Below are 24,458 nucleotides of genomic sequence, written 5' to 3'. Positions count from 1 at the left end.
TTACTTCGGAGGCTGAGGTGGGAGAATCACCTAAGCCTGGGAAGTTTAGGCTGCAGTGAGCTGTGATTGTGTCACTGCACTCTAGCCTAGGTGGCAGAGTAAGTCCCTGTCTCAAAAACAAAAAAAATTTGGAAATGTGGGCCCACCATTGTCACAGTGGGTGCCGTTCTTTTTTTTAGTTAAAAAAATTCCAACCTTACTAATATAACATGATAAAATATTTCTTAAACATTTTAGTTTCTAAATTTTCTACAGACATTTAACAATTTAAAAATATTGATTACCCCTCACTTTCTTAATGTTGGCTTATGTCACTAGGCTCACTTTAATTGAGGTGCTCATCATTTTATAATAGCTAGTCATGGAAGATTATTATTTTCTTGGTTTATGTGCTCTTACAAATCTAAGTACATAGTGTACCTTTTTACAGGAACAATGGAAACTATTGCTTTTTTCACTTTATGAACAACATATCAACAGGATAGTCTTTCTCATTTTGGGAGGTGTACTTTAAAATTTGTCTATGGGGATATATTTTTTTTTAAGTTTTCAAATTACTTCAAGCTTTTAAGTAATTTTGGCTGGGTGCGGTGGCTCATGCCTGTAATCCCAGCACTTTGGGAGGCTAAGGTGGGCAGATCACAAGGTCAGGAGATCGAGACCATCGTGGCTAACACGGTGAAACCCCATCTCTACTAAAAAAAAAAAAAAAAAATTAGCGGGGCATGGTGGTGGGCACCTATAGTCCCAGCTACTCAGGAGACTGAGGCAGGAGAATGGTGTGAATCCGGGAGGTGGAGCTCACGGTGAGCCGAGATTGCGCCACTGCACTCCAGCCTGGGCGACAGAGGGAGACTCCGTCTCAAATAAAAAAAAAAAAAAAGCTTTTAAATAATTTTTTGCCTCTGCAATTGGTATGCAGTCTTAACATTAAGATTATAAATGCTCATTATAATTTTTAAATGCTTTGGTAGTTTAAATTTTATATTTCCATGTGAAGTATATTTATTATGTGAGGTAAACATTTACATGTACCATGTGATCTACAGAGAGAACCACTTACCCCAACACCATTTATTAAATAGGCCTGTTTCTCTCTACTTTGAAATGTCATTGTGATAGTTAATTTTATATGTCAACTTAACTGGGTCATGGGGTGCCCAGATGCTTGGTTTAACATTTTTCTGGGTATATCTGTGAGGGGGTATTGGTTGAGATTAACATTTTTTTTTTATTTTTTTTATTTTTTTTATTATACTTTAGGTTTTTAGGGTACATGTGCACAATGTGCAGGTTTGTTACATATGTATCCATGTGCCATGTTGATTTCCTGCACCCATTAACTCGTCATGAGATTAACATTTAAATCAGTAGACTAAGTAAAGCAGATGAGGGTGGGTGGGACTCATCCAATTGATTGAAGGCCTAAATAGAACAAAAATGCCAACACTCATGAGTAAGAATTCCTACCAGTGACCTTCAAACTGAACATCAGCTTTTTCCTGCCTTTAGACTCAATTGAAACATTAGCTTTTCCTGGGTCTTGAGCCTTCAGACTAGAATAACACTCTCAGTCCTCCTGGGCCTTGAGTTTGCTAACTCAACCTGCAGATCTTGGGACTTGCTAGCCTCCATAATCAGGTGAGCCAATTCCTAATCATAAAGCTCTTTCTATATATACATCTTCTTATTGGTTCCATTTTTCTGGAAAACTGACATGGCCACCATTGTCATATACTGAATTCTTACATGATCTTAGGCCTTTACATATTTTTTTTTCAGACTCTAAAATACTTTGTTTATTCTAGCCATTAAAGATGCATCTTTGCCCTGGTATGGTGGCTCACGCCTGTAATCCTAGCAATTTGGGAGGCCGAGGTGGGTGGATCACCTTAGGTCGGGAGTTCGAGACCAGCCTGGCCAACATGGTGAAACTTTCTCTCTATTAAAAATACAAAAATTAGCCAGGCGTGGTGGCACGTGCCTGTAGTCCTGGGTACTCAGGAGGCTAAGACACAAGAATTGCTTGAACCCAGGAGATGGAGGTTGCAGTGAGCCAAGATCGTGCCACTGCACTCCAGCCTGGGCGATAGAGCGAGACTGTCTCAAAAAACAACAACAACAACAACAACAAAAATCAATCAATAAAGTCTCATCTCTAGTTAAGCTTTAGTCTGTATCTTCACAAAATTCTTGACCCCCGTCATTATTTCACATAAAATTTACATTTGTTTTAGCAGCAGTACAAAAGATTTGAAAATACAAAACATTGTTGAGAATTTGTTTGGAATGTTGTGACATAATGCGCTTCTTTTTTTGTTAAAAAAAAGATTAGTTCCTGTTATTTGTTTTTTTTTTTTTTTTTTTGAGACAGAGTCTCTCTTTGTCACTAGGCTGGAGTGCAGTGGTGCAATCTCGGATCACTGCAACCTCTGCCTCCCAAGTTCAAGCAATTCTTCTGCCTCAGCCTCCTGAGTAGCTGGGACTACAGGCATGTGCCACCATGCCAAGCTAATTTTTGTATTTTTAGTAGAGACGGGGCTTTACCATGTTGGGCAGGATGGTCTTGATCCCTTGACCTCATGATTGGCCCACCTCGGCCTCCCAAAGTGCTGGGATTACAGGTGTGAGCCACCACGCCCGGCAACTATTTGCATTTTGTAAGCTGTCATTCAGTAAAGTTTTATAGTTTCCTTAACATAGCCTGCACATTTAATTCTGTATGTTTTTTAGAACATGTAAACATCTTGACCAAGTTTTATAGTTTCCTTCACATAGACCACACATTTATTTAATTCTAGATATTTTTTTAGAACATGTAAACATCTTGATCAGGCTTTTCTAACCTATGGCCCATGGGCTGCATGTTGCCCAGGATGACTTTGAATGCAGCCCAACACAAATTTGTAAATTTTCTTAAAACATTATGAGCTTTTTTGTGTGTTATTTTTATTTTTTTTTTTAGCTCATCACCTATTGTTAGTATTAATGTATCTTATATGTGGCCAAAGACATTTCTTTCTTCCATTGTGGCCCACAGAAGACAAAAGATTGGACACCCCTGATCAAGATTGGACACCCCTGATCTTGACTGTATTATTATAATGAATATAACGGAGACATTTTATTAATATGTATTTAATAAATATATATTTACCACTGAAGATTCTCATGGTACACAGTTCAGTGAAGAGATTATCACAAAGCATCATGCCCTTTGTAAAAATGTCAGACTTTGCACTTAAAGTGAACTGAGAGGATGAATCATTTCTTTTAGATTATGTTTTCTGAATTTTTTTTCATTTTTGTTTATATGTAATTTTTCCAAGTTGATATATTTTGCAACCTTGGAAAAAAACAGTCATGGAGATGACACTTTAATTGTTGGTCTCATTTTCAGCTTTATTTAAATGTTTTTTTTCTGTGTTCACAAGTGAAATTGATACACAGTTTGTGGTAGCTTTCTATGTAGACACAGGCTGTTATTTAAGACCACTCCAGACGATGTCCTTTGTGATTGTGAAGAGGCAAGGCCTCCAGGGAGAGGAGATTAATTTGAGCAGCACCAACTTATTACAACTTTTGGAATGATTGCTACCGAGTGTCTACAGTGGCTCATGGGACGCTAAATTCATCAATGTGATGAGTGGGGCCTCTGACGACACCGGGAGGGGAAGGCATAGCCCCTTATGTGGGGCTTATATTGTCTCTAGCCTCTGAGGGAGCTTATTACTGAGGCTCCAGTCTTTAGCCTTTATCCTTTGGAGAACTGGTTCTGGGCATAGAACTGGTTCTGGGCAGAGAACTGGAAAGGAAGTTTGTGCACTTTGGAATTGGAATTGGTTTGAGGGGAGTTCAGTGGTATTTGGTAGTTAGAGAGAAAAGAAGGTGAGATTAGCTTATAGTAGGTGGGATCCAAAACTCCAAATGACTGTCATTGGAATCCATTAGCGTCTTGTGTTTTCAAGCCTGTCCTGGATGTAGGTAAAGGCCTTTGAGGATAGGCTGTGCTCCAGGGTCAGGGTTGAAGAGGGAGTAAGGGTAGGGACTGGGACTGAGCAGTGGGTTGGCTGTGGTTGCCTTTGTTGCTTTCTTTGAGGAAAGCTCTCTGTGTAAGTGGCCAGGTATGTTCAGTAAAATGTGCAGGCCTTAATTCCAGAAGAACTGCCCCTCTGCAGCTTTCTGTACTGCGGAGTGAGGCTCTTGAATATGATTGAAGAGTTTTTAAAGGCTGTCGCGTAAGAGCTGAACTGAGGGGAGTGAGCGGTCCATAGTAAAGCATGTTGTTGAAGAGCATGGAGTTTGAAGTCAGTGAGGCCTGCATTTACATCCACCACACTTAACAAATATGTGACTGGACAGGTAATTTAACTACTGAAAACCTCAGTTTCTTCCTCTCTAAATGCAAATGGCAGTATTACCTACTTTATGGGGTTATTCTGAGAGTTAAGTAAGATAACCAAGGAAATCCTAAATATATCCATCCAACCAATAGGTATAAGTCATTTTTATAGTTGCTTAGGAGTTATTTCTAAATGAAACAGACAAAACTCTGTGCTTTTAAAGAACTTATTTTCTAGTGGGGCAATAAATATAAAAAGTTACCATGACTTCCACAATGGCAGCATGAGGACCTCTGTAGACCTACTTCTCAGTGAAGTGAGCATAACTGATTAAAATTATATAGGTCTTTGGGATCCCAGAGCACCTTTAGTCCCAGGAGACGCTCTGCCAGCCAGAAATGATGGAAGAATTGCATAGCCTGGACCCACAACGGCAGGAGTTATTGGAGGCCAGGTTTATTAGAGTAGGTGTTAGTAAGGAAAACTAGAAAAGAGGAAAAAACAATAAATATGCAAGAAGAAATAAATACATTGCAAAACAGAAGAATGGGAAATATTCAAGAGTTGGAAAATCAGGAAACAAAAGGCAAAATGAAGGCGAGTACATCAGATTTAACAAAAGGGACCACTTAATAGTGAGTCTTCCAACCAGAGCTTGTGCAACGTGGGATCCTTGAGTGATAAAGAAGTAGAGACTCCCGAGAAAAAGAATGACCAGCGAAAGCAGAAAAGAAAAGCTGAACCACATGAAACTAGCCAAGGGAAAGGCACTGCTAGGGGACATAAAATCAGTGATTACTTTGAGTTTGCTGGGGGAAGCGGGCCAGGAACCAGCCCTGGCAGAAGTGTTCCACCAGTTGCACGATCCTCACTGCAACATTCCTTATCCAGTCCCTTACTGTGACAAGTAGAACAGCCCCTCTGTGGTTTAGATGGCAGTGCTGCAAAGGAGGTGATGGAGGAGCAGTCTGCTCTGCCAACAGCCTCATGTCAGCAACGCTAACAAAACCTTGGCTTGACCCAGAGCAGCTGGCACAAAGGGGATCTGGCCTCTGCTTCACTTCTGTTTCAGCTCAGCAAAACAGTCCCTCATCTATGGGATCTGGCAACACAGAGCATTCCTGCAGCTCCCAAAAACAGATCTCCATCTGGCACAGAGACCCAGTCTGACCTCACAATAGAAAAAATATCTGCACTAGAAAACAGTAAGAATTCTGACTTAAGAAGGGGGAAGAATAGATGATTTATTAAGAGCCAACTGTGATTTGACACAGCAGATTGATGAACAGCAAAAGATGCTACAGAGATACAAGAATGATTAAATAGATGTGTGACAATGAGCAAGAAAGTCCTTATAGAAAAAACAAAAAGAGAAGATGGCATGTAGAGATAAGAGCATGCAAGACCACTTGAGATTGGGCCACTTTACTACTGTCTGACATGGGGCCTCGTTTACTGAACAATGGGCAGATGGTTATGCTTTTCAGAATCTTATCAAGCATCAGGAAAGGATAAATTCAGAGAGGGAAGAGATAGAAAGACAACGGAAAATGTTAGCAAAGCAGAAACCTCCTGCCATGGGTCAGGACCCTCCTGCAACCAGTGAGCAGAAACAGTGGAAAAGCAAGACCAATAGAGCTGAAAATGAAACGTTAACATTAGCAGAATACCATGAACAAGAAGACATCTTCAAACTCTGGTTAGCTCATCTTAAAAAGGAGGAAGCAGAGATCCAGGCAGAGCTGGAAAGGCTAGAAAGGGTTAGAAATCTACGTATCAAGGAACTAAAAAGGATACATAATGAAGATAACTCACAATTTAAAGATCATCCAATGCTAAATGACAGATATTTGTTGTTACATCTTTTGGGTAGAGGAGGTTTCAGTGAAGTTTACAAGGCATTTGAACTAACAGAGCAAAGATACATAGCTGTGAAAATTCACCAGTTAAATAAAAACTGGAGAGATGAGAAAAAGGAGAATTACCACAAGCATGCATGTAGGGAATACTGGATTCATAAAGAACTGGATCATCCTGGAATAATTAAGCTGTATGATTACTTTTCACTGGATACTGAACTCGTTTTGTACAGTGTTAGAATACTGTGAGGGAAATGATCTAAACTTCTATCTGAAACAGCACAAATTAATGTCAGAGAAAGAGGCCTGGTCCATTATCATGCAGATTGTGAATGCTTTAAAGTACTTAAATAAAATAAAACCTCCCATCATAACACTATGACCTCAAACCAGGGAATATTCTTTTAGTAAATAGTACAGCGTGTGGAGAGAGAAAAATTATAGAGCTTGGTCTTTCAAAGATCGTGGATGGTGATAGCTACAATTCAGTGGGTGGCATGGAGCTGACATCACAAGGTGCTGGTACTTATTGCAATTTACCACCAGAGTTTTGTGGTTGAGAAAGAACCACCAAAGATCTCAAAGTTGATGTGTAGTCAGTGGGTGTGATCTTCTATCATTGTCTTTCTGGAGGGAAGCCTTTTGGCCATAACCGGTCTCAGCAAGACATCCTACAAGAGAATACTATTCTTAAAGCTGCGGAAGTGCATTTCCCACCAAAACGAGTAGTAACACCTGAAGCCAAGGCGTTTATTCGATGATGTTTGGCCTACCGACAGGAGGACTGCATTGATGCCCAGCAACTGGCCTGTGACCCCCTACTTGCTGCATCATATCCAAAAATTGGTCTCTGTGAGTAGCCCTGCTGGAGCTGCTATTGCATCAACTTCTGGGGTGTCCAATAGCTGTTCTTCAAATTGAGACTGACTCCAAGGCCACGAACTGTTCAACACACACAAAGTGGACAAATGGCATTTAGCAGCAGGTTTGGAACGTAGATAATCTGAATGGATCTGATGAAACCTGAACCAGGTGCTTATTTTCTTGCTTTTTTCCCATCCATTGAGCATGACAGCATGGATTCTCTTTAAGGAGAAACCATGGGCAGCTCCGGCCAGGCCTCATAGGAAAAGGCCCTGCACGAGGTTCTGGCATTAATGGCCACTGTGTGTGGCTGCTCTGAGTGAGGAAAAAATTAAAAAGAAAAACTGGTTCCATGTACTGTGAACTTGAAAACATGCAGACTCAGGGGGGTCTCTGATGCAATGCTTCGGATGAAGAATGTGGACTTGAAAATACAGACAAGATGGCCGGGCACGGTGGCTCACGCCTCTAATCCCAGCACTTTGGGAGGCCGAGGCAGGCGATCACAAGATCAGGAGATCAAGACCATCCTGGCTAACATGGTGAAACCCTGTCTCTACTAAAAATACAAAAAATTAGCCAGGTGTGGTGGCGGGCACCTATAGTCCCAGCTACTCGGGAGGCTGAGGCAGGAGAATGGCGTGAACCTGAGAAGTGGAGCTTGCAGTGAGCCGAGATCACGCCACTGCACTCCAGCCTGGGCGACAGAGTGACACTCTGTCTCAAAAAAAAAAAATACAGACTAGGCTAGTCCAGTGTCTATATTTAAACTTGTTCTTTTAATAAAGTTTAGGTAACATATTCTAAAAAGTTTGTAGCCCAAAGGCTCAGCTGGGGATGGTGTTTGACTTCAGAGGAAAAAAAATGCTGTTGCCTATTAAAGGCACTAGAGTTAGTGTTTTATCCCTAAATTTAATTTTTAAAAACATGCAGCTTTCGTCTCCCCTTTTTTATTTTTGAAAGAATACATTTGTTCGTAAAGTGAAACCCGTATTAGGAAGTACGTGGCAATGTTCATTCCAATCAGATGCAGCTTTCTCTGCTGTCTGGTCTCCTATTTGCAATTGCTTCCCTCGTCTCAGTAGGGAAAAAATTCAGTGGGAGTACTGAGATGTGTGGGTTTTTGCCATTGGACAAAGAATGAGGTTAGAAGACTGCAGCTTGGAGTCTCACTAGGTTTTCAACTATTTCTTCACAATTTGAACACTTGACGGTTGTCCCTTTTAATTTATTTGAAGTGCTATTTTTTTAAAAAAATAAAGGTTCATCCATGCAAAAAAAAGAAAATTATATAGGTCTTTGGAAGTGGTTCTTAGGGCATACAGCAACTAAGCACTACTTATTCAAGAAAATCTACTAAAAGTCATTAGGAACAGTGAGAGTCTGTGGTATTTGAACCACAACCAGTGCCCTCCCGTCTTCCTCCCAGGTCAATATGACAAACTCTAAGTGTGTGCAGCCAAGAAAACAGCTCCCTTGCCTCCCAGCTCCCATTTGAGGGCAGTGGAATCTACACAGGAGGGGCAGGCTGCTAGTATTTCATCTCCTGCAAGTTGTTTAAGAGGCTAAATTGCAAGTCAGTACAGCTGAGGAGAAATCCCGGACTCCCTTCCACACAGACCCTATTCACATGACACAGTCTCTATCTCACACATGGTGTCCTGAGAATATAGGGGCCCAGTTACCCTTACTTTGACTCAGTAGGGTGGAGGTTCCAAGCCAGAAGAGGAAAGCCAAGAAGACCAGCACCCTCCTACCCTCCCTACCCAGCACCCTTCTCCTAAAACATGGGTGCTAGAAATAATCATTCCACTCTTTCCACCCTAGCCTCTGGGGCATGGCTCAGAGATTTCACCAAGTGGGGAAAACAATTCATAAAATCAAGAGGTCAAAAGCTCTGATAATGAACTGACCTTATTTGAATGAGTGTACAGGAAAGGTCAAATCTAAGGGCACTCAAAAACGAGATTTTGATGAAAAACAAGAAGCTGACAGCTTCAGTGAGAGTTCCAAGCTAAACATAGGCCACATGTTTACCAGAGGTGAACCAATGAAAGACAACTAATAATAGGCCCCCCTGGTGTCAGAACAAACCTCCAATACTGACCTCAGAAGCTGTTCCTGTAGGAAGGCTTGTGCGGCAAATTGTGGTTACATGTGGTTAATTTTAGCTCTGAGCATGGTAGTGGCTACCCATCACCCACCCCCAGCAGCTTCGTATGTGTTCCTGAAGCAGCTTGCTGAAGCCAGGATAGGCATTAAGGGCCCTGTCCTGCAAATATTGGGGAACTGTGCTCTAGTCACTGATTGCTCCTTCTGATCATGGAGGTGCAGACATGGAGGTGTAAACACAGAGATGAGCGGCTATTGTAACTCATTGCCATTGTTGCAAGCCCTTCCCCTTATTCACTGGAGAGATGCTGTTTTGATTTAATGAATTGCTTTCCCCCTGCCCCTCATCCCCCACTCCTTGGCAAAATTTCTGAACCATGCCCAGAGCCTAGGTTGGAGAAAGTGAAGTGGTTCTTTCTAGCACCCATGTTTTAGATGAAGTGAATTCCTGGGGATTTAAAGACTTGGTGCTTTTCCGCCTCATTTCTCTCTGTCTCTCTCTTTTTTTTTTTTTTTTTTTTCCCGTTATCGGAACCAGAAATGTAAGGACTGGGACCTTTAGCAACCACATATACAGAGGAATTTAGAAAGTTGCCATGCATGCCCAGGAAAAGGTCCAGGCTCAGAAATGACCTCAGAAGAGATTAAGTTTACAACTCAGGCTAATCTTTAATATGCAGATACCCTGTAACTATTTGTTTTAAGTAAATGAATGAGAACAAAAAGCCTAGCAAACCTTGGGTAATGGGGAGAATCTGATCTTCAGAGATACCACACCATAAATTTCAAATGTCCAGTTTTCAACAACAACAAAAAAATCACAAGATGAACAAAGAAACAAGAAAGTATGACTAATTGAAAGCAAAAAAGAAAAGAAACTGTCCCTGAAAAAGACCAGATTGTGGGCTTACCACACAAATTAAAAACACTGTCTTAAAGATGTTTAAAGAGCTAAAAGATAATGTGGACAAAGTCAAGAAAACTGTAAACAAAATGGAAACGTCAATAAAGATAGAGGAAACAAATTCCGGGGAGCTGAAAAGTACAATAAATTTGCTAGAGGGATTTAAAAGCATATTTGAGCAAGCAGAAGAATGAGTGAATTTGAAGATAGGGTCATTGAAATCAAATTTAAGGAACAGAAATAAAAAAGACCGAAGCTGGGAACGGTGGCTTATGACTATAATCCCAGCCCTTTGGGAGGCTAAGGCAGGCAGGTCACCTGAGGTTAGGAGTTTGAGACTAGCCTGGCCAACATGGTGAAACTCTTTCTCTACAAAAAATACAAAAATTAGCAATGCATGGTGGCACATGCCTCTAGTCCCAGCTACTTGGGAGGCTGGGGTGAGAGGGTCGATTGATCTCAGGAGGTCAAGTCTGCAGTGAGCCATGACTGCTCCACTGCACTCCAGCCTGGGTGACAGAACAAGACCCTGTCTCAAAAAAAGGATGAAAGAAAATCATTGAGGAGGAAGGATATCTGCTTGAACAGGGCTTTAATGTAGAGACAGGGTTTTGCCATGTTGCCCGGACTGGTCTTGAACTCAAGCAGTCTGTCCACTTCTGCCTCCCAAAGTGTTGGGGTTACAGGCATGAGCCACTGCGCCCAGCCTAGAAATTTCTAAAGCCAAACATCTTCCTAAAACTATCAAGCCATTCTTTGCTGGCTTTAAATTCTCTAGCTTTAAATCCTTCATGATTTTTTTTTATTTTTTATTTTATTTATTTATTTTTTGCTCTAAGTTGTCATATAACTTCACTATTTCTCAAATTGCATTAGAGTCTATAGGTATGCCTTATGGCAATCCTGCAGCCATATAAAAACTGCATTTTCAATATGAGATTACAAGGTATTTTGCTAAAAGTGCAAAGTTTTTGCACCTGTGGCACAGCTGCAGTGACAGCTTCATAAATTTTCTTTTTCTACAGTGGTTCTTACACTGGATTCAATTATCTTGAAATAGTGGGTATCCACAGCTGCAGACCTCAATCTAAAGTACATATTAAGCAATCTCTGCTTCTTGGGAGCACTTCCAGCATCACTAGTGGTACTTCATATGGGTTCAATAGTGTTATTCAGTGTTTATGGAAAAGCACTAAAAATGGTGAAAAACGTGAAAACTGTAAGAGATTTCTTTTACTGTCATATGCAGTTTACTGGAGAAATGAACCGCTCACACAGAGATGATTAGCTTTACATGATATAAGCGGATACTTCAGCTCACCACAATAGCAACAGGACTTGGCTATGAAATTATTATAGTAGTATAGTATATACTACAGGTAATTTTATGCAGTTATGATTTAATACTACCTCTTCACGTCTGTTACTATTTCTCTTGACAGCTAATGGTACCATGTAGAGTCTTTATTTGTGTATGTTTTAATAAATTTTAACTTTTTATAGAAAATTTGTGTATTTCTGGATAGTAAATGATAAAATAGACTAGTATCTTCAGATATGTTATACATTTATTTCATACCGCTTTTGCTTAATTTTTTTCAGTATTTCTAGGCCACATGGTTTATCTGCAAGTTTTTTTTCAAATTGTCACAAATCTCCAAAAACTTTTCCAATATGTTGGAAAAACTCCATATATAATAGACCCATGCAGTTTAAACCCATGTTGTTCATGGATCAACTGTATGTTGACATGAGACAAAATAGGCCTTAAATCAAAAAGGTCACAAGAGATAAGGATATTGTATGTTAATAAAAGTTCAACACAGCAAGAAGATATAACAGTAATGAACATTTATGCACCTAATAAGATAACATCAAAATAAATGAAGTGAAAATTACAGAACTAAAGGGAAAAATAGACAGTTCTACTATAATAGTTGGAAACTTCAATATGTCATTCCAGTAATGGATAGAACAACCAGACAGAAGGTAAGGAAACAAAGGACTTAAAAACACAATAAGCCAACTTGATTGAACAGACATCTAAGTTAAATTATGTTTGCAGTTCAATCAAGGTTAAGGTTATTTTTAGGGCCTAACTGGCTTTGCCTGCTCTGGGATTATCCAGACCTGGTCTGCATTTTAAAATTTGCTTCAATACTCCCTTTTAGGATCAAGTAGTACACAACACTATATCGAACAACAACTACTACAGAATACCTATTCTTCTCAAATGCACATGAGTTATTCTCCAGGGTAAACCATATGTTCAGTCACAAATTAAGTCTCAATAGGTTTTAAAAGATAGATATTATACAAAGTATATTCTATGACCACAACAGTATGAAGTTAGAAAATAATAATAAAAGGAAAACTGGAAAATTTATAAATTTGTGGAAATAAATAATATACCTTTAAACAATCCATGAGTAAAAGAAAAAAATCACAAGGGAAATTGAAAAATACTTAGAGATGACTGAAAACAGAAACAAAATATACAGAAACTTATGGGATGCAGCAAAAGTTGTGCTAAAGGGGATATTTATAGCTGTAGGTGCTTACATTTAAAAAGAAGAAAAATCTCAAATCAGTTATCTAACATTAGATCTTAAGGACCCAGGAAAAGAACTAACTAAAGGCTGGGAGCAGTGGCTTATGCCTGTAATCCCAGCACTTTGGGAGGCCAAGGCAGGTGAATCACTTCAAGTCAGGAGTTCAAGACCAGCCTGGCCAACATGGTGAAACCCTGTCTCTACCAAAAATACAAAAATTAGCCAGGCATGGTGGCGGGCGCCTGTAATCTCAGCTACTTAGGAGCCTGAGGTGGGAGAATCACTTGAACCTGGGAGGTGGAGGCTCCAGTGAGCCGAGATCATGCCACTGCACTCCAGTCTCAGTGACAGAACTAAACTCCGTCTCAAAAAATAAAAACAAACAAGTAAATAAATAAATAGAACTAAGCTCAAAGGTATCAGAAGGAAGGAAATAAAGATTAGGGCAGAGACAACAAATTAAAGAATAGAAAAACAATAGAGAAAATCAACTAAACCAAGAATTGGTTGTTTGAAAAGATCAACAACAAAATTGACAAACCCTTAGCTAACTAGACTAAGAAAATGACTCAAACTACTAAAGTCAGAAATGAAGACAGGGATATAAATACTGATTCTACAGAAATAAAATATAAGAAAGTACTAGGAACAACTTACTACAACAAATTGGGTAACATGGGAATGGCTCAATATCTAGGAGCACAATATCATTGGCATAAGTCAATACTGACTCATGAAGAAATAGAAAATTATGTAGGTACATAATTAATAAGCAGACTGAATCAGTAATCGAAAAAAACTCTTGACAAAGAAATGCCCCAGACCTGATGCCTTCCTTGGTGAATTCTACCAAACATTTAAAGACAAACTAACATTAGTCTTTTTTAGGCTCTTCCAAAAAATTAAAATGAAGGGAACACTTCCAAATTTGTTCTGTGAGGTTAGTATTACTTTCATATCACAGCCATACGAAGATACTACATGAGAATAAAACTGCACAGTAATATCCCTTATGAACCCTAATGCAACAATCTTCAACAAATACTACCAAACTGAGTTCAGCAGCATATAAAAAAGATTTTGTACCAGCTGGGCATGGTGGCTCCTGCCTGTAATCTCAGCATTTTGGGAGGCCAAGGCAGGTGGATCACTTGAGGCCAGGAGTTTAAGACCAGCCTGGCCAACATGGCGAAACTCTATCTCTACTAAAAATACAAAAAATTAGCCAGGTGTGGTGGGGTATGCTTGTAATCCCAGCTACTCAGGAGGCTGAGGCAGGCGAATCACTTGAACCCAGGCAGTGAAGGTTGCAGTGAGCTGAGATCACATCACTGCACTCCACTCCAGCCTGGGCGACAGAGCGAGACTCTGTCTCAGAAAAAAAGAAAAGAAAAGAAAAAACGGTTATATACCATGACCAAGCATGAATAAGAAAAAAAGGTTATATACCATGACCAAGCAGGAATTTTTTCTATTTATTTCTGTAATACAAGGATGGCTCAACATATGAAAGCCAACTAATGTAATATGTCACATTAATAGAATGGAGGGAAAAACATAATGTCAATTGATAAAGAGAAACCATTTGACATATTTCCACACTCTTTCATGATGAGCAATGCACATGTGATAAATCAACATAGAAGGAAATAGAAGGAAGCTACGTCAATGTAATAAAAACCATATATTAAAAATAGACAGCTAATGTCATACTCAGGGGTAAAAGACTGAAAGTTTATATTCAGCGTAATATGGAAGTTCTAGCCAGAGCAATTCAGCAATAAAAAATAAAAGGCATACAGATTGGAGAGAAGTAATTTTTTTGTGTTCTTATATGATTTTATTTGTAGAAAACCCTAAAGAGTCCATCCACTAAAAATGGTTAGAATAAATGGACTCAGCAAAGGAGCAGAATACAAAATCAACACACAAAAATCAATTGTGTTTGTATATACTAACAATAAAAAATCCTAAAAGGAAATTCAGAAAACAATTTAAGGTACTATAGCATCAAAAAAGATAAATCAAGGAGGCAAAAGACTTGTACACTGAAAACTACAAAATGTTGCTGAAATGCATTAAAGAATAAATGGAGATGTGTAAATCCGTTCATGTACATTGATAGGAAGACCTAATATTGTTAAGATATTATATAGTACTACCCAAAGCAATCTACAGCTTCAATGCGATCTCTATCAAAATACCAAAGATGTTTTTGCAGTAGTAGAAAAATATATCCAAAAACTTATATGGAATCCAAAGGGAGCCCCGATAGTCAAAATAATTTTAATAAAGAACAACATTGGAGGTCTCGCACCTCCTGTTGTCACACCTCCTGATTTCAAGAGTTATTACAAAGCTATAAATCATAATAGTGTAATAGTGTGGTGCTGCTATAAAGACAGATATGTAGAACAATGAAAAGAATAGAAAGCCAAGAGACCCTCAAAAATATGGGTAAATGGTTTTAGACAAGCGTACCAAGACCATTTAATGGCAAGGGCAGTCTTAAAACAATGATGCTGGCGGATGTGGCGGCACATACCTGTAATCCCAGCTACTCGGGAGGCTGAGACAGGAGAACCACTTGAACCTTGGAGGCAGAGTTTGCAGTGAGCAGAGACTAGGCCACTGCACTCCAGCCTGGGTGACAGAGTGAGACTCTGTCTCAAAAAAAGAAAAAAAAAATGCTGGGAAAACTGGGTATTGACATGCAAAAGAATGAAGTTGGATTTTTACCTAACACCATGTTCTCAAAGTAACTCAACATGGATTAAAGGCCTACATGTAAGAGTTAAGATTGTAAAGCTCCCAGAGGAAAACATAGGGGGAAAGCTTGATGACACTGGATTTGGTAATGATTTCTTGCATATGACACCAAAAGCACAAGCCACAAAAGAAAAAATAGACAAATTTTACTTTATCAAAATTTATAATGCTTTTATGTTTTTTAAAGGACACTATCAACAGAATGAAAAGGCAACACACAGAATGGGAAAAAATGTTTGCAAAACACATATTTGTTAAGAGATTAATATTCAGAATATATAGATAACTCCTAAAAACAACAACAAAATGAACAAATTGATTAAAAAATGGGCCAAGGACTTGAGTAGACATTAAAAAAAGATATTCAGATGGCCCATAAGCATATGAAAAGATATTCAACATCACTAGTTATTAAGGAAATGCATATTAAAACCACAATGAGATACCACCTACTATCAAAAGAAGGAAGGGTGAGAGAAAGAAAGGAGATAGGAATAAAAAATATCAAGTGTAGTTGAGGATGTGGAGAAGTTGAAACTCTTGTGCATTGTTGATAGGAATGTAAAATGGTACAGCTGCTATGGAAAATGGTGCATCTATTATGGCAGTTGCTCAAAAAATTAGAAATAGAATTACTATATGACCCAGCAATTCCACTTCTGAGTGTATACCCAAAATAATTGAAAGCAGATTCTGAAAGATATTTTCACACCTATGTTTATGGCAGCATTATTCACAAAAGCCGAAAAGTGAAAGCAACCCATGTGTCCATTGATCGATGAATGGATAAACAAATTGCAGTATGTTCACACAATGCAATATTGTTCAGATTGAAAGTGTTAAACAACTTTACCATCTTGCTCAACAATTCTACTCCTAGAAATATACCCAAGAGAAATGAAAACAGATACTCAAATGCTTGTACACAAATGTTCACATGTAAATGTTTGTACTGCATGTATTCATATTTGTCCTGCAAATGCAAGAATCTGAATACTGTACCATATGTATGTATACACACATATGCATATGTGTGTGTATCTATATATATAAAATATACTATTGGTGAATATTCTTAACATTGTGTAGGTAACCACCCAACACTTTTTTTAGAATGATGCAAAAAGAGTATTATTAAGTTAGAATATTTTATACAATTTCCCTATCCCAGAGAATGGCTCCATCATGCACATTGACCCAATGATCCCTTATATACTCCTCTTACAAGAAAAATTGAGACATGATGAAAAATTTTGGAGAGTTTATTTGAGCAAACAGCAATTTGTAAATCAAGAAACACCAAACCAAAAGAAGCATAAGGGACAGGTTTTTACAGAGTGAATGTGGAAATAAAATATTTGATGGGTTACAGTTGTACAGTTGCCTTATTTGGTCTATTCCATTGGAAAGTCCCTAGTTATGTAAGTTAGTTGGCTGCTTCTGATTGGTTGAGCATATATCATATATCTCTGGTAACCTGCTTTAAAGTCTGCTGTGTCTGAAATTAATATGGCTATCCCCAGTTTCTTTTCATTAGTACTAGCATTCAGATATTCAATTGTACCAGCATCATTTATTGTACAGATCATCTTTTCCTATTGAATTACACTGCCAACTCAATAGTGTACTCTCTGCCTACGTTCAGCCCATGTGGAGAAATGGTAAATGACCTAGTGAAGAAAAAGCTAGAAATCCCAGGCAGGGCTCCTCCTCTCTAGAATTGAATTTCTGTTATCCTCATTACTTCTACCACTCTCCGACGTCTTTGAAAATACAAAAAATACAACTGTTATTATTTGTCTAGTTTTTTTCTAGGTGTTGAAGTGGGAGCATTGGCCTAATACAACTTAGTAACTATATCCTTTTTTAGGAGTGGAACACAGAATGACATAATATGATTCCTTCTAAATTAAAATAAAATTGTAATGAATCAGAATTTATAAGCTGATATACAAAATAAAGTATAAATAATGTTTATTATCATTATACAATTATTTAGCTATTAAAGAAGAATGAACTCCATTGCTTTAGTGCTTGTGAATGAACCATACTCTTATTTTATGGACTTGGAAACTTTGTCAATGATTTGATAACCCATCCTTGATATTAAGATTCATGTTATTAATATCAGGCTGGGTGTGGTGGCTGATGCCTGTAATCCCAGCACTTTGGGCAACCCAGGCAGGGTAAATGGATCACTCTAGCCCAGGAGTTCAAGACCAGCCTGGCCAACATGGCAAGACCTTGTCTGTACAAATAATTAAAAAATAATTAGCCAGGTATGGTGGCAGGTGCCTGTAGTCCTAACTACTCGGGAGGCTGAGGTGGGAGGATCACTTGAGCCTGGGAGGTGGAGGTTGCAGTGAGCCGAGATCGCAAGACTGCACTCCAGTCTGGGTGACAGAGTGAGACCTTGTCTCAAATAAATAAGTAAATACATAAATAAAATAAATAAGATTCACTATTATAATTCAAATACTCATTTTAGTAATATATAACTATGTTTTCTACTCAGTAATTAAGTAGTAATGCTAGTTACAAGGCTGAAAAAGTATTCCTGAAAATCCTCAATTTATGAACTGAAGTTTGATGTTATAACAAGATAGATATTCAAACCACCACCCTCAGGTACAGTTAATGTAGTAGACTGCACTCTGAAATATCGCTTGAGCTGGGGAGGCGAAGGTAATCGTGAGCCGAGATCGTGCCATTGCACTCCAGCCCAGGTGACAGAGAGAGAGACCCTGTCTCAAAAAAAAAGGAAAGAAAGAAAGAAAAAGAAAAAGGAAACAAGTTTAGGGGAGGTGAAGTGACTTACCCAAGATCATATAACCAGCAGCTGCAGGAACCTAGTTTTTGAACTCTGTTCTTCATGTCTCCTTGTTCTTTTTAATTATCCACCGTGTCTAAAACCCAACATTGTTGTTCACAGCATTGAGCACTGATGTGCCTTCACAGGAAACTTGGCCCATGTGTTTCCAGGATTCTTGATGTTTCTTCTGATCTCCAGGGTCAGGAAGTATGATTGAAGTTTCTAAGCCAGGTAAGCCTTGTCCAGCATTTGTCCTTGGGGGACTTTGTTTGAATTCATGGATGGCCCAGGCCTTGATTCTCAGGGAAAGTGTGTTATCTGAAGGTCAGATTGAAGGTTCCAACTAAATTTACTTTGTCCCATTATCCCAGCATCCTTGGAATAAAGTAGCTTTTGAGGTAATAAGGTGTAGTCCCTAAGAACCCACGTGGAAGGTCACACTTCTGATCTGAGACCTTTCAGCAGAGCCTCAGAGCAGAGTGGAAAAGGCTCGGAACTGCCTGTTCACTGAAGACATTCTTGGCGATCCTGTACAGTTAAGTAACACTTGGTGATGTCAGCACATGCAGAAACCATGTGCAGACTGCCCAGTGGATGGGCTTTCAGGAGGAATTAGGCTGCCAGCGTGAGCAAGGGGCAGGCAGCACAGGAGAGGACACGTCACTGCCCACTGTGAGGACTGTGAGGACACAGTCTGGGAAAGGCATCGCCCAGATAGGGAACTCATCCCTGTGCTCCTCCATCAGCCTGCTCCCTTCCTGTCTACTCACTGTCTTTGCAGCCTGTGGAGATGCATCATTGTTCCTATTCTGATGTTATGAAAGTCAGGTGACAGTGTTGTATAAAGGTCAAAAAATGGGCCTAGAGGGTGTGACTTATTTAATCATTTCATTTGTTAGTGGCATACTCAGAAAATAACTCATTAGGGCTGGGCTTGGTGGCTCATGCCTGTAATCCCAGCACTCTGGGAGGCCGACGTGGGAGGTCTGCTTGAGTCCAGGAATTCAAGACCAGCCTGGGCAACATAGTGAGACCCGGTCTTTACAAAAAAAAAAATTATCTGGCTGTGGTGGTGCACACCTGTAGTCCTCCTACTTAAGAGGCCAAGACTGGAGGATCACTTGAGCTTCAGCCCAGGAGTTTAAGGCTGCAGTGAGCTGTGAATCATGCCACTGTGGTCCAGCCTGGGCAACAGAGCCAGACCCTGTCTCAAAACAAAAAACAAAAAAGTCTAAGTGCCATCCAGTCTTAAACAATTAAGCCACATCAAGTTTTTAAAATTAAAAAGATCCTTTTGAGAAACTGCAACTGAGTTAAAATAAACAACTAAAGCACCCACATCTGTTTTCTGGAAGTGTTGAGGAGGATTTTCTAACTGAAGGGAAAAGTACTATCATTAGGAAGGCTGAGAAACAGTACAGCCAGGGCATTTTTTTCCAGTGTTTTAATGACGGTGCAGTTTTTCTTTTCTGTGTTGTAATTTGCTTGATTGATTCTCTGTTGTTTTAAATTTTTCTTTTAGCCAATGGGAGGGGAACATGCATTTTTTATGAATTAGTACACTGATCTAATGAAATATTTACACTGATCTAATGAAAATTTTTACACTGAGCTAATGAAAAATTAGATGTCTAAACTTTTGGTGACCTGTCAGAGACAGCATGGACATGTGGGTGTTCCTCCACAGCGTCTCTCCTGTTCTTAGGGTTAAAGGGACATTGCCCCCAGGGGCCTTGCATGCAAGTTTTCTAGGCGGGTGAGTATGCAAGCTGCATGGCAGCCAGGTTACACAGGATCTCATTCTCTTTCCTTCTTCCGCAGCTTTACCTTTATAATTGTCTTCCATTCTCCATGAGTAACAAGAAACAAACAGATCCCAGGCGAGTTGTTTATTCCCACTTTGTTTTACAGTGGACTTTGTGTTCCCTTATAGGGAACAGAAATTAAAATAGAAAAAACAGAAATAGATAAAACTCAACATCAGGGAAACTATAAAGTAGGAGGTCAGTAACTGAGCAAAGTCAGTTTTCAATACATGCAGGTCCTGTAATGTCCCAGATTATTCAAGTTGAGCTGCAGATTTGCCTCTGATCTTTCTGACAGCAAAAGAGGATTCAAAGAGAAGTCTTTCAGGAGATTAAAACATTGGGGTTCAAGTGGACAGTTTTTCAGTGGTCTTGCTTCATCCAGAGATAAGATTCAGAGTATCCAGAAGAAGGCTGAATGGTCTGCATGCCCTTAACATAGCTCTGCTTGAACAATTCCCTCCTTTCATCTGTGGTACTGCACATGAGACTGCCACTCACTCTGCTTCCTTGCTGACACTTGGGTGTTGTCGGACTTTAGACTTCTTGCCAATCTAACTTCTGTGAAAACCCTGTCATTTTAATATGCATTTTTCAGATTACTAATGAGCTTATATATCCTATATTTATGGGTTTTTGTAAACAAATTACTATTTTTGAATCATTTTTCTATATTATTATTATTATTATTTTTTTTATTATACTTTAGGTTTTAGAGTACATGTGCACAACGTGCAGGTTTGTTACATATATATATCCATGTGCCATGTTGATTTCCTGCACCCATTAACTCGTCATTTAGCATTAGGTATATCTCCTAATGCTGTCCCTCCCTGCTCCCCCAACCCCACAACAGTCCCCGAAGTGTGATGTTCCCCTTGCTGTGTCCATGAGTTCTCATTGTTCAATTCCCACCTATGAGTGAGAACATGTGGTGTTTGGTTTTTTGTCCTTGTGATAGTTTACTGAGAATGATGTTTTCCAGTTTCATCCATGTCCCTACAAAGGACATGAACTCATCATTTTTTATGGCTGCATAGTATTCCATGGTGTATATGTGCCACATTTTCTTAATCCAGTCTATCGTTGTTGGACATTTGGGTTGGTTCCAACTCTTTGCTATTGTGAATAGTGCCGCAATAAACATACGTGTGCATGTGTCTTTATAGCAGCATGATTTATAGTCCTTTGGGTATATACCCAGTAATGGGATGGCTGGGTCAAATGGTATTTCTAGTTCTAGATCCCTGAGGAATCGCCACACTGACTTCCACAATGGTTGAACTAGTTTACAGTCCCACCAACAGTGTAAAAGTATTCCTATTTCTCCACATCCTCTCCAGCACCTGTTGTTTCCTGATTTTTTAATGATGGCCATTCTAACTGGTGTGAGATGGTATCTCACTGTGGTTTTGATTTGCATTTCTCTGATGGCCAGTGATGATGAGCATTTCTTCATGTGTTTTTTGGCTGCATAAATGTCTTCTTTTGAGAAGTGTCTGTTCATGTCCTTTGCCCACTTTTTGATGGGGTTGTTTGTTTTTTTCTTGTAAATGTGTTTGAGTTCATTGTAGATTCTGGATATTAGCCCTTTGTCAGATGAGTAGGTTGCAAAAATTTTCTCCCATTCTGTAGGTTGCCTGTTCACTCTGATGGTAGTTTCTTTTGCTGTGCAGAAGCTCTTTAGTTTAATTAGATCCCATTTGTCAATTTTGGCTTTTGTTGCCATTGCTTTTGGTGTTTTAGACATGAAGTCCTTGCCCATGCCTATGTCCTGAATGGTATTGCCTAGGTTTTCTTGTAGCATCTTAATGGTTTTAGGTCTAACATTTAAGTCTTTAATCCATCTTGAATTAATTTTTGTATAAGGTGTAAGGAAGGGATCCAGTTTCAGCTTTCTACATATGGCTAGCCAGTTTTCCCAGCACCATTTATTAAATAGGGAATCCTTTCCCCATTTCTTGTTTTTGTCAGATTTGTCAAGATCAGATAGTTGTAGATAGGCGGCATCATTTCTGAGGGCTCTGTTCTGTTCCATTGATCTATGTCTCTGTTTTGGTACCAGTACCATGCTGTTTTGGTTACTGTAGCCTTGTAGTACAGTTTGAAGTCAGGTAGTGTGATGCCTCCAGCTTTGTTCTTTTGGCTTAGGATTGACTTGGCGATGGGGGCTCTTTTTTGGTTCCATATGAACTTTAAAGTAGCTTTTCCCAATTCTGTGAAGAAAGTCATTGGTAGCTTGATGAGGATGGCATTGAATCTATAAATTACCTTGGGCAGTATGGCCATTTTCACGATATTGATTCTTCCAACCCATGAGCATGGAATGTTCTTCCATTTGTTTGTATCCTCTTTTATTTCATTGAGCAGTGGTTTGTAGTTCTCCTTGAAGAGGTCCTTCACATCCCTTGTAAGTTGGATTCCTAGGTATTTAATTCTCTTTGAAGCAATTGAGAATGGGAGTTCACTCATGATTTGGCTCTCTGTTTGTCTGTGATTGGTGTACAAGAATGCTTGTGATTTTTGTACGTTGATTTTGTATCCTTAGACTTTGCTGAAGTTGCTAATCAGCTTAAGGAGATTTTGGGCTGAGACAATGGGGTTGTCTAGATATACAATCATGTTATCTGCAAACAGGGACAATTTGACTTCCTCTTTTCCTAATTGAATACCCTTTATTTCCTTCTCCTGCCTGATTGCTCTGGCCAGAACTTCCAGCACTGTGTTGAATAAGAGCAGTGAGGGAGGGCATCACTGTCTTGTGCCAGTTTTCAGAGGGAATGCTTCCAGTTTTTGCCCATTCAGTATGATATTGGCTGTGGGTTTGTCGTAGATAGCTCTTATTATTTTGAGATACGTCCCCTCAATACCTAATTTTTTGAGAGTTTTTAGCATGAAGCGTTGTTGAATTTTGTCAAAGGCCTTTTCTGCATCTATTGAGATAATCATGTGGTTTTTGTCTTTGGTTCTGTTTATATGCTGGATTACATTTATTGATTTGTGTATGTTGAACCAGCCTTGCATCCCAGGGATGAAGCCCACTTGATTATGGTGGAGAAGCTTTTTGATGTGCTGCTGGATTCGGTTTGCCAGTATTTTATTGAGGATTTTTGCATCAATGTTCATCAAGGATATTGGCCTGAAATTCTCTTTTTTGGTTATGTCTCTGCCAGGCTTTGGTATCAGGATGATGCTGGCTTCATAAAATGTGTTAGGGAGGATTCCCTCTTTTTCTATCGATTGGAATAGTTTCAGAAGGAATGGTACCAGTTCCTCCTTGTACCTCTGGTAGAATTCAGCTGTGAATCCATCAGGTCCTGGACTCTTTTTGGTTGGTAAGCTACTGATTATTGCCACAATTTCAGAACCTGTTATTGGTCTATTCAGAGATTCAACTTCTTCCTGATTTAGTCTTGGGAGAGTGTATTTGTCGAGGAATTTATCCATTTCTTCTAGATTTTCTAGTTTATTTGCATAGAGTTGTTTGTAGTATTCTCTGATGGTAGATTGTATTTCTGTGGGATCAGTGGTGATATCCCCTTTTTCATTTTTTATTGCATCTATTTGATTCTTCTCTCTTTCCTTCTTTATTAGTCTTGCTAGCGGTCTATCAATTTTGTTGATGTTTTCAAAAAACCAGCTCCTGGATTCACTAATTTTTTGAAGGGTTTTTTGTGTCACTATTTCCTTCAGTTCTGCTCTGATTTTAGTTATTTCTAGCCTTCTGCTAGCTTTTGAATGTGTTTGCTCTTGTTTTTCTAGTTCTTTTAATTGTGATGTTAGGGTGTCAATTTTGGATCTTTCCTGCTTTCTCTTGTGGGCATTTAGTGCTATACATTTCCCTCTACACACTGCTTTGAACGTGTCCCAGAGATTCTGGTATGTTGTGTCTTCATTCTCATTGGTTTCAAAGAACATCTTTATTTCTGCCTTCATTTCATTATGTACCCAATAGTCATTCAGGAGCAGGTTGTTCAGTTTCCATGTAGTTGAGCGGTTTTGAGTGAGTTTCTTAATCCTGAGTTCTAGTTTGATTGCACTGTGGTCTGAAAGACAGCTTGTTATAATTTCTGTTCTTTTACATTTGCTGAGGAGAGCTTTACTTCCAACTATGTGGTCAATTTTGGAATAGGTGTGGTGTAGTGCTGAAAAAAATGTATATTCTGTTGATTTGGGGTGGAGAGTTCTGTAGATGTCTATTAGGTCCACTTTGTGTAGAGCTGAGTTCAATTCCTGGATATCCTTGTTAACTTTCTGTCTCATTGATCTGTCTAATGTTGACAGTGGGGTGTTAAAATCTCCCATTGTTATTGTGTGGGAGTTTAAGTCCCTTTGTAGGTCACTCAGGACTTGCTTTATGAATCTGGGTGCTCCTGTGTTGGGTGCATATATATTTAGGATAGTTAGCTCTTCTTGTTGAATTGATCCCTTTACCATT

General features: G+C 39.2%; 1 protein-coding gene and 1 pseudogene across 1 annotated transcript in view; both read left to right on the top strand.

The window, feature by feature from the left end:
• The window catches only part of ZNF248 (zinc finger protein 248), a 96,197-nt gene that overhangs the window by 35,986 nt on the left and 35,753 nt on the right, over positions 1-24,458 (top strand). The window contains exon 7 of the transcript XR_010120335.1: positions 18,336-18,446. The gene's annotated coding sequence lies outside the window, so the exon portion shown is untranslated. The remainder of the gene's footprint in view (positions 1-18,335; positions 18,447-24,458) is intronic.
• On the top strand, positions 2,101-11,491 carry LOC129480811 (serine/threonine-protein kinase tousled-like 2; annotated as a pseudogene).

This window comes from Symphalangus syndactylus, chromosome 4, assembly GCF_028878055.3.
Source record: "Symphalangus syndactylus isolate Jambi chromosome 4, NHGRI_mSymSyn1-v2.1_pri, whole genome shotgun sequence".
NCBI lineage: Eukaryota > Metazoa > Chordata > Mammalia > Primates > Hylobatidae > Symphalangus > Symphalangus syndactylus.
The sequence above is the reverse complement of the archived record's forward strand: the minus strand, read 5'-3'. Positions and strand labels throughout refer to the sequence as shown.